Genomic DNA, 11,186 nt, shown 5'->3' on the forward strand with positions numbered 1-11,186 from the left:
ATGGGATATTTAAGGGATAAGCAGGGAGGTCTTAGGCGTGGGGAAAGGTGACTAGGGGCAGGGGAAAAGGTAAGATAATGTGTTCTGCACAGGCATATCCGGGTTACATGCTTCTCATTATTCAAAAATGGAGGCACTTGGGACTTCCCTGGTGGTCCAGTGGGTTAGACTCCACGCTCCCAATGCAGGGGACCCGGGTTTGATCCCTAGTCGGGGAACTAGATCCCACATGCATGCCGCAACTAAGAGTCTGCATGCCACAACTAAGAGTCTGCATGCCACAAATAAGTCCGCATGCCGCAACTGAAAGATCCTACATGCCGCAACTAAGACTGGTGCAGCCAAAATAAATAAATAAGTAAAACTATATAATAAATAGCAATATATTATATAATGTTATAAACAATGAATATACTGTGTATTAATTGATTGATAAATAAGTTTTTTTAAATGGAGGCACTTAACATGATCTTAGGGTAGAGTTTTCCAGTCCTCTGATGTCAAAAGACCATCCACTGGACACCTGCACAAGCCCACTTTTAGGGTCAGTGGTCCCAACCAGCCTTAGCCGGCTGGCACTGGACAAGAGCTGCCTCCAATTTCCTGTAAAACAATGGGGTTATGTGAAGCTGGCAAGGCATGCAATTAAAGTGAGAAAGAAAAAAGAAAGAAAGGAAGAAAGAGAGAAAGAAAGAAAGAGAGAGAGAGAAAGGGAGAGATAGAGAGAGGGAGGAAGGAAGGACGGAAGAAAACAAAAGCCAGCTTAATCAGCGAAGGCAGTTTAAGAGCAGAAGGTTTTTAACAAGCTATTTTCCTATCTGTTGCTCTGCAAGACAAGCTCAAGAATTCCTGTTAGCCACCAGCCTCTGTTCACACTATGGGGCCTGGTTTCAATATTCCTTAAGGAGGAATGACAAGATTATGGGCAAGAGCCAGGTGGGTGATAAAAACCAACCAATAAAAGCCAACCAACCTAGAAGTTAAAATTGTCTAAGGAAAATCCGTTAACATAATCCAGTGAGACTCCTTATTATTACATTGTTTTTAAAGAAAGAATTCACCCAAAAACTGCTTTTATATGCCTCTCAAGCCATTTCAAGTTTTTTAAAAAAATACTATTTCAATAAACTCTAGAGTCCTATGGAACTTAATGATAATAGTAAACACAATATTCAGACAATTACAATAACTGATAAGGCCCCAAAAGTATATGTTGAGCTTGATTTTTCTAGATTCAATACAGTTATAGTAATAGACTGCACATGTTTGGAGAGGAAGTTTCGGCCAGAAGCAGCTAGAGTTGGTAACTGAGAACCAGAGGTCAAAGAGCTTTCCTGAGAGCTGGCATTCCTTCTTCCAACACTCCCCAACTAGGTGCCCTCCTGAAACTTTGAAAGATGCTGAGGTCATGTTCAGGCGTGCACCCTACACATCCTGCAGCTGTGGCCTCTGATCTTAGATGCGGTGTTTCAGTGGATGCAGTAGAAGCCAAGAGAGCCTGCCCCGCTGAGGGGGTGTGCAGACTGGAGGTGTGTTCAACATAGAGCCTGGAGGGCAAATGCCAGCCAATAAATGTTTAGCTTCATTCTGTTCATATTCTTGTATTTTATCTCTCTCTCTCTCTCTCTCTCTCTCTCTCTCGGGAGAGATTCTGCTCAAGCATCATTTCCCTGGGGAAACCTCTGCCTGCCCACCCATCTAGTTGGCATTGTAGACGTCCATAAAACATGGCATTCCTTTCCTTCAGAACATTCATCATGGTTTGTGGTTATATACTTATTAGGGTCATTGTCTGTTTAGTGTGTCTTTCTCCCCACGAAACATTAAATCAGGTAAGACTGGAACCAGGTCTGATCTGTCTCTACTAGTTCATGGTTATGGTCAACATTCGTTGAGAGAATGAATGAATAAGAACATGGGATGTAACCCTATAAAGCAGCCCCGCTGCTGGCCTGTCAGGGAGAACGGTATACTCTAGAGCTGGAGCTCGAAACTCTCCATTCTTGGATCCTAGAATAACGCTTTCCTTTGCTTCTGAACCAAACTGGTATCATTATATGGGTGAGCAAGACATTAGTCAGGCGGACCCTTGCTGGGCCTGACTCCAAAGGGTCAGTAACAATGGCATGAGATTGAAATGAAGACTTCCTTTCCAATACCCAGATTTCTCGTCCAAATATATGTATAATTTTACTCAGTCTGTAATCATAATTGTTGGTTCCCAAAATGGCCCCTGTACACAGAGGGAAAGGAGAGACTGAAGAAAGAGGCAGAGCACCTCAGACTGTTCCAAGTGACCCAGCTTACATAGTGTCAAAGCACTGGGTTGAAGGGGCTGATCTACAGTCATCATCTGTCCAGACTGCCACCTTGCTGGCACAATCTACAGGGAATGAAAAATTCTTTAGGGGAGACCCTCAAGATGGCGGAGGAGTACGACGTGGAGATCACCTTCCTCCCCACAAATACATCAGAAATACGTCTACACGTGGAACTGCTCCTACAGAACACCCACCGAACGCTGGCAGAAGACCTCAGACCTCCCAAAAGGCAAGAAACTCCTCACGTACCCGGGTAGGGCAAGAGAAAAAAGAAAAAACCGAGACAAAGAACAGGGACGGGACCCGCACCGGTGGGAGGGAGCCGTGAAGGAGGAAAGGTTTCCACACACTAGGAGCCCCTTCGCGGGCGGAGACTGCGGGTGGCGGAGGGGGAAGCTTCGGAGCCGCGGAGGAGAGCGCAGCCACAGGGTGCGGAGGGCAAAGCGGCGAGATTCCCGCACAGAGGAGCGGGGCCGACCGGCACTCACCAGCCCGAGAGGCTTGTCTGCTCAGCCGCCGGGGCGGGCGGGGGCCGGGAGCTGAGGCTCGGGCTTGGACTGCGGTTGTCGGCGGGAACGCAGCCTGAAGGGGTTAGTGCGCCACGGCTGGCCGGGAGGGAGTCCGGGAAAAGTCTGGAGCTGCCGAAGGGGCAAGAGACTTTTTCTTACCTCTTTGCTTCCTGGGGCGCAAGGAGAGGGGATTCAGAGCGTCGTTCAAAGGAGCTCCAGAGACGGGCGTGAGCCGCGGCTACCAGCGCGGACCCCAGAGACGGGCATGAGATGTTAAGGCTGCTGCTGCTGCCGCCACCAGGAAGCCTGTGTGCGAGCACAGGTCACTCTCCACACCTCCCCTCCCGGGAGCCTGTGCAGCCCGCCACCGCCGGGGTCCCATGATCCAGGGACAGCTTCCCCGGGAGAACGCACGGCGCGCCTCAGGCTCGTGCAACGTCACGCCGGCGTCTGACGTTGCTGGCTCGCCCCGCATCCGTACCCCTCCCTCCCCCCGGCCTGAGTGAGCCAGAGCCCCCGAATCAGCTGCTCCTTTAACCCTGTCCTGTCTGAGTGAAGAACAGACGCCCTCAGGCGACCTACACGCAGAGGCGGGGCCAGATCCAAAGCTGAACCCCGGGAGCTGTGCGAACAAAGAGAAAGGGAAATCTCTCCCAGCAGTCTCAGCAGCAGCGGATTAAATCTCCACCATCAACTTGAAGTGCATCTGCGGAATACTTGAATAGACAACGAATTATCCCAAATTGAGGAGGCGGACTTTGGGAGCAACTGTAGACTTCAGGTTTGCTTTGTGCACCTAATTTATTTCTTCTTTTATGTTTATCTTAGTTTAGTATTTAGAGTTTATTATCACTGGTAGGTTTGATAATTGATTTGGTTGTTCTCTTCCTTTTTTAAATATATATATAGTTTTTTCCTTTTTCTCTTTTTGTGAGTATGTGTATGCTTCTTTGTGTGACTTTGTCTGTATAGCTTTGCTTTTACCATCTGTCCTAGGGTTCTTGTCTCTCTTTTTTTTATTACTTAAAAAAAATTTTTATTCTTAATAATTTCTAAATTTTTTATTTTAATAACTTTTTCTTCCTTCCTTCCTTCCTTCCTTCCTTCCTTCCTTCCTTCCTTCCTTCCTTTCTTTTATTTTCTTTCTTTTTTCTCCCTTTTCTTCTGAGCCATGTGGCTGACAGGGTCTTGGTGCTCTGGCTGGGTGTCAGGCTGTGCCTCTGAGGTGGGAGAGCTGAGATCAGGACATTGGTCCACCAGAGACTTCCCAGCTCCAAGTAATATCAAATGGCAAAAGCTCTCCCAGAGATCTCCATCTCAACGCTAAGACCCAGCTCAACACAACAACCAGCAAGTTACAGTGCTGGGCACCCTATGCCAAACAACTAGCAAGACAGGAACATAAACCCACCCATTAGCAGAGAGGCTGCCTAAAATCATAATAAGGTCACAGACACCCCAAAACACACCACTGGATGCAGTGCTGCCCACCAGAAAGACAAGATCCAGCCTCATCCACCAGAAAACAGGCACCAGTCCCTCCACCAGGAAGCCTACACAACCCACTGAACCAACCTTAGCCACTGGGGGCTGACACCAAAAACAACGGGAACTACGAACCTGCAGCCTTCAAAAAGGAGACCCCAAACACAGTAAGTTAAGCAAAATGAGAAGACAGAGAAACACACAGCAGATGAAGGAGCAAGGTAAAAACCCACCAGACCAAACAAATGAAGAGGAAATAGGCAGTCCACCTCAAAAAGAATTCAGAGTAATAATAGTAAAGATGATCCAACATCTTGGAAATAGAATGGAGAAAATACAAGAAATGTTTAATAAAGACCTATAAAAACTAAAGAGCAAACAAACAATGATGAACAACACAATAAATGAAATTAAAAATTCTCTAGAAGGAATCCACAGCAGAATAACTGAGGCAGAAGAACGGATAAGTGACCTGCAAGATAAAATAGTGAAAATAACTACCACAGAGCAGAATAAAGACAACAGAATGAAAAGAATTGAGGACAGTCTCAGAGACCTCTGGGACAACATTAAACCCACCAACTTTTGAACTATAGGGGTCTCAGAAGAAGAAGGGAAAAAGAAAGGGACTGAGAAAATATTTGAAGAGATTATAGTTGAAAACTTCCCTAATATGGGAAAGGAAATAGTCAGTCAACTCCAGGAAGCACAAAGAGCCCCATACAGTGTAAATCCAAGGAGAAACACGCCAAGACACATACTATTCAAACTATCAAAAATTAAATACAAGAAAAAATATTAAAAGCATCAAGGGAAAAACAACAAATAACATAAAAGGGAATCCCCATAAGGTTAACAGCTGATCTTTCAGCAGAAACTCTGCAAGCCAGAAGGGAGTGTCAGGACATATTTAAAGTGATGAAAGGGAAAAACCTACAACCAAGATTACTCTACCCAGCAAGGATCTCATTCAGATTCGACAAAGAAATTTAAACCTTTACAGACAAGCAAAAGCTAAGAGAATTTAGTACCACCAAACCAGCTTCATAACAAATGCTAAAGGAACTTCTCTAGGCAGGAAACACAAGAGAAGGAAAAGACCTACAATAGCAAACCCAAAACAATTAAGAAAATGGTAACAGGAACATACATATCGATAATTACCTTAAATGTAACTGGATTAAATGCTCCAACCAAAAGACAAAGATTGGCTGAATGGATACAAAAACAAGACCCGTATATATGCTGTCTACAAGAGACCCACTTCAGACCTAGGGACACATATAGACTGAAATTGAGGGGATGGAAAAAGATATTCCATGCACATGGAAATCAAAAGAACGCTAGAGTAGCAATTCTCATATCAGACAAAACAGATTTTAAAATAAAGACTATTACAAGAGACAAAGAAGGACACTACACAATGATCAAGGGATCAATCCAAGAAGAAGATATAACAAATGTAAATATTTATGCACCCAAAATAGGAGCACCACAATACATAAGGCAAATGCTAACAGCCATAAAAGGGGAAATCAACAGTAACACATTCAGAGTAGGGGACGTTAACACCCCACTTTCACCAATGGACAGATCATCCAAAATGAAAATAAATAAGGAAACACAAGCTTTAAATGATACATTTATAGAACATTCCGTCCAAAAACAACAGAATACATTTTCTTCTCAAGTGCTCATGGAACATTCTCCAGGACAGATCATATCTTGGGTCACAAATCAAGTCTTGGTAAATTTAAGAAAATTGAAATCGTATCAAGTATCTTTTCCGACCACAACGTGATGAGACTAGATATCAATTACAGGAAAAAAATCTGTAAAAAATACAAACAAATGGAGTCTAAACAATACACTACTTAATAAACAAGAGATGACTGAAGAGATCAAAGAGGAAATCAAACAATACCTAGAAACAAATGACAATGAAAACACAACGACCCAAAACCTATGGGATGCAATAAAAGCAGTTCTAAGAGGCAAGTTTATAGCAATACAATCCTACCTCAAGAAACAAGAAAAATTTCAAATAAACAACCTAACCCTACACCTAAAGCAAATAGAGAAAGAACAAAAAAAACCCAAAGTTAGAAGAAAAGAAATCATAAAGATCAGACCAGAAATAAATGAAAAAGAAATGATAGAAACAATAGTAAAGATAAATAAAACTAAAAGCTGGTTCTTTGAGAAGATAAACAAAATTGAGAAACCATTATCCAGACTCATCAAAAAAAAAAAAAAGGGAGAAGACTCAAATCAATAGAATTAGAAATGAAAAAGAGGTAACAACTGACACTGCAGAAATACAAAGGATCATGAGAGATTACTACAAGCAACTATATGCCAGTAAAATGGACAACCTGGAAGAAATGGATAAATTTCTAGAAAAGCACAACCTTCCGAGATTGAACCAGGAAGAAATAGAAAATATAAACAGACCATTCACAAGCACTGAAATTGAGACTGTGATTAAAAATAGTCCAGCAGACAAAAGCCCAGGACTAGATGGCTTCACAGGCGAATTCTATCAAACATTTAGAGAAGAGCTAACACCTATCCTTCTCAAACTCTTCCAAAATATAGCAGAAGTAGGAACACTCCCAAACTCATTCTACGAGGCCGCTATCACCCTGATACCAAAACCAGACAAAGATGTCACAAAGAAAGAAAACTACAGGCCAATATCACTGATGAATATAGATGCAAAAATCCTCAACAAAATACTAGCAAACAGAATCCAGCTGCACATTAAAAGGATTATACACCACGATCAAGTGGGATTTATCCCAGGAATGCAAGGATTCTTCAATATATGCAAATCAATCAATGTGATAAACCATATTAACAAACTGAAGGAGGAAAACCATATGATCATCTCCATAGATGCAGAAAAAGCTTTTGACAAAATTCAACACCCATTTATGATAAAAACTCTCCAGAAAGTAGGCATAGAGGGAACTTACTTCAACATATAAAGGCCATATATGACAAACCCACAGCAAACATTGTTCTCAATGGTGAAAAACTGAAACCAGTTCCTCTAAGATCAGGAATAAGATAAGGTTGCCCACTCTCACCACTATTATTCAACACAGTTTTGGAAGTTTTAGCCACAGCAATCAGAGAAGAAAAAGAAATAAAAGGAATCCATATCGGAAAAGAAGTAAAGCTGTCACTGTTTGCAGATGACATGATACCATACATAGAGAATCCTAAAGATGCTACCAGAAAATGACTAGAGCTAATCAATGAAGTTGGTAAAGTAGCAGGATACAAAATTAATGCACAGAAATCTCTGGCATTCCTATGCACTAATGATGAAAAATCTGAAAGAGAAATTAAGGAAACACTCCCATTTACCACTGCAACAAAAAGAATAAAATACCTAGTAATAAACCTACCTAAGGAGACAAAAGACCTGTATGCAGAAAACTATAAGACACTGATGAAAGAAGTTAAAGATGATACAAATAGATGGAGAGATATATCATGTTCTTGGATTGGAAGAATCAACATTTTGAAAATTACTCTACTACCCAAAGCAATCTACAGATTCAGTGCAATCCCTATCAAACTACCAGTGGCATTTTTCACCGAACTAGAACAAAAAATTTCACAATTTGTATGGAAACACAAACGACCCCGAATAGCCAAAGCAATCTTTAAACAAAAAATGGAGTTGGAGGAATCAGGCTCCCTGACTTCAGACTATACTAGAAAGCCACAGTAATCAAGACAGTATGGTACTGGCACAAATACAGAAATATTAATCAATGGAACAGGACAGAAAGCCCAGAGATAAACCCACACACCTTATATGGTCACCTTATTTTTGATAAAGGAGGCAAGAATATACAGTGGAGAAAAGACAGCCTCTTCAGTAAGTGGGGCTGGGAAAACTGAACAGCTACGTGTAAAAGAATGAAATTAGAACACTCCCTAACACCATACACAAAAATAAACTCAAAATGGATTAAAGACCTAAATATAAGGCAAGACACTATAAAACTCTTAAGAGGAAAACATAGGCAGAACACTCTATGACATAAATCACAGCAAAATCCTTTGTGACCCACCTCCTAGAGAAATGGAAATAAAAACAAAAATAAACACATGGGACTTAATGAAACTTAAAAGCTTTTGCACCACAAAGGAAAACATAAACAAGACAAAAAGACAACCCTCAGAATGGGAGAAAATATTTGTAAATGAAACAACTGGCAAAGGATTAATCTCCAAAATTTACAAGCAGGTCAGGCAGCTCAATATTAAAAAAAACAAACAACCCAATCCCAAAATGGGCAGAAGACCTAAATAGACGTTTCTCCAAAGAAGATATACAGATTGCCAACAAACACATGAAAGGATGCTCAACATCACTAATCATTAGAGAAATGCAAATCAAAAACTACAATGAGGTATCACCTCACACCGGTCAGAATGGCCATCATCAAAAAATCTACAAACAATAAATGCTGGAGAGGGTGTGGAGGAAAGGGAACTCTCTTGCACTGTTGGTTGGAATGTAAATTGATACAGCCACTATGGAGAACAGTATGGAGGTTCCTTAAAAAACTACAAATAGAACTACCATAAGACCCAGCAATCCCACTACTGGGCATATACCTTGAGAAAACCATAATTCATAAAGAGTCATGTACCAAAATGTTCATTGCAGCACTATTTACAATAGCCAGGACATGGAAGCAACCTAGGTGTCCATTTACAAATGAATGGATAAAGAAGATGTGGCACATATATACAATGGAATATTACTCAGCCATAAAAAGAAATGAAATTGAGTTATTTGTAGTGAGGTGGATGGACCTAGAGTCTGTCGTACAGAGTGAAGTAAGTCAGAAAGAGAAAACAAATACTGTATGCTATCACATATATATGGAATCCAAAAAAAAAAAAAAAAAAAGATTCTGAAGAACCTAGGGGCAGGACAGGAATAAAGACACAGATGTAGAGAATGGACTCGAGGGCACAGGAAGCGGGAAGGGTAAGCTGGGACGAAGTGAGAGAGTGGCACGGACGTATATACACTACGAAATGTAAAATAGATCGCTAGTGGGAAGCAGCTGCACTGCACGGGGAGATCAGCTCGGTGCTTTGTGACTACCTGGAGTGGTGGGATAGGGAGGGTGGGAGGGAGACGCAAGAGGGAGGAGATATGGGGATATTTGTATACGTATAGCTGATTCACTTTGTTATAAAGCAGAAACTAACACACCATTGTAAAGAAATTATACTCCAATAAAGTTGTTAAAAAAAAAGTAAATGAACCAAAAAAAAAAGAACATGGGTTGAGGGTCCAGGATCCCCTCCTCCTCCCCTAACAAATACTTGGTTAAGTTATAAATGAAGTCAGTGTAGGTGAGTAAAAATAAAACCGGAAGACAACATCCTGGAACATTTAGAGAATATATGTTGAGGGCCCAGTGGGAGCTGGAACTCTTCAGAGAGCTACAAGTCTGCATGAGGAGCTAAGGCATACATAAAAAACTACAACAAAAAACAGAAGTAATGACAGCCAGCAGTGAGGGACAGATAAAGTGCAGTGGGAACTCAGAAGAGGCAAAGTGAGTTCCAGTGGAGGTTACCCTGCCTACTCCGTGAATTACCTCTTGATAACATTCCACAGTCCCTTGCCCCTCAGTCTTTTTGTCACATACATTTGGCAGATGGATACGCTGTCTGCGACCTCTGCTGCTACATGTGATCAACGGGCCCCTGTGCTGGGCACCGAGGGCAGAGCAGACACACATCACTGTGTCTCGCTGCAGGGCCCTGCCTGTGGTCGTGCACCCAGCCAAGGGGACAAGTGGGGCTGGATGAACACAAAAGCGTCATTACGGACCTAGCAGAGGGCCTGAATTCACACCTGCCAACCTGGGACTTCCCTGGCGGTCCAGCGGTTAGGACTTGGCGCTTTCACTGCCAGGGCCTGGGTTCGATCCCTGGTTGGGGAGCTAAGATCCAGCGCACCGTGCAACACAGCCAAAACAAAACAACAACAACAACATCAACAAACAAAAGACCACACCTGCCAACCTAAAACCAGTCCTCCCTGCTGCTTGGCAGTTCTGCTGTGTTTCCCTGATAAAATCCCTCCGCCATTCTTCTCAAGGATTGTTTCAGAAATACTTTATTCTCCTCAGATCTCTGACAGTGCCTCTAACACCAACCATTCCTCCTTTTTTTTTCTCAGCAGAAGACCCTGCCTCTTACTCCGCAAAGAAACTGAAGTCAAAGAATTGCCTCTGCTGAGCTAAGCGCTCGCCCAAGGCAGGGCCCCATCCTGGGGAGCCCACTTCCAATGGTAGACCCGGGGCTAGAAAGACTTGGGCTCCTCACCTGACTTGGAACAACTTGAAGGGCCATCCGAGCCTCAGAGGTCCCCATGGAGCTGGCCAAGGCCTTCTCTGCCCTCTACCCAATCCTGCTTCCTTCCCTTCCTCAGGCGTTGATTACAAGAGGGCTCCCTAGTTCACTTCTCGCCTGCTAATCTCCACCAGGGTCTGCTTCCCGGGGAATGCGTGTCCTCCCCGCTCTGTGCCCTCTTCCTCAGGAGCCTTCTCTGCACTGTCCTCCTTCTCCACTCAACACGTCAGCCCCTCTGGCCTTCAGGATTTTTGCATGTGGAACACCATCTCCCTCCATGGGACCTTAACCTGCTGTTCCCCAGTCTTCTTTACCTAACTACCTCCTGCCTGTCCATCCGGCAGATCTCACTTCAAACGTAACTTTCTCCTGAGGAAAACGAATCAGTTTCCTTCGTCACAGCCTCTCATAGGATGTATTTCTCTCCTTCCCAGCGCTTAGAGTTCTGTCTGTCTCCCCTCCCAGATGG

Source organism: Kogia breviceps, chromosome 17 (genome assembly GCF_026419965.1).
Source record: "Kogia breviceps isolate mKogBre1 chromosome 17, mKogBre1 haplotype 1, whole genome shotgun sequence".
Taxonomy (NCBI): domain Eukaryota; kingdom Metazoa; phylum Chordata; class Mammalia; order Artiodactyla; family Physeteridae; genus Kogia; species Kogia breviceps.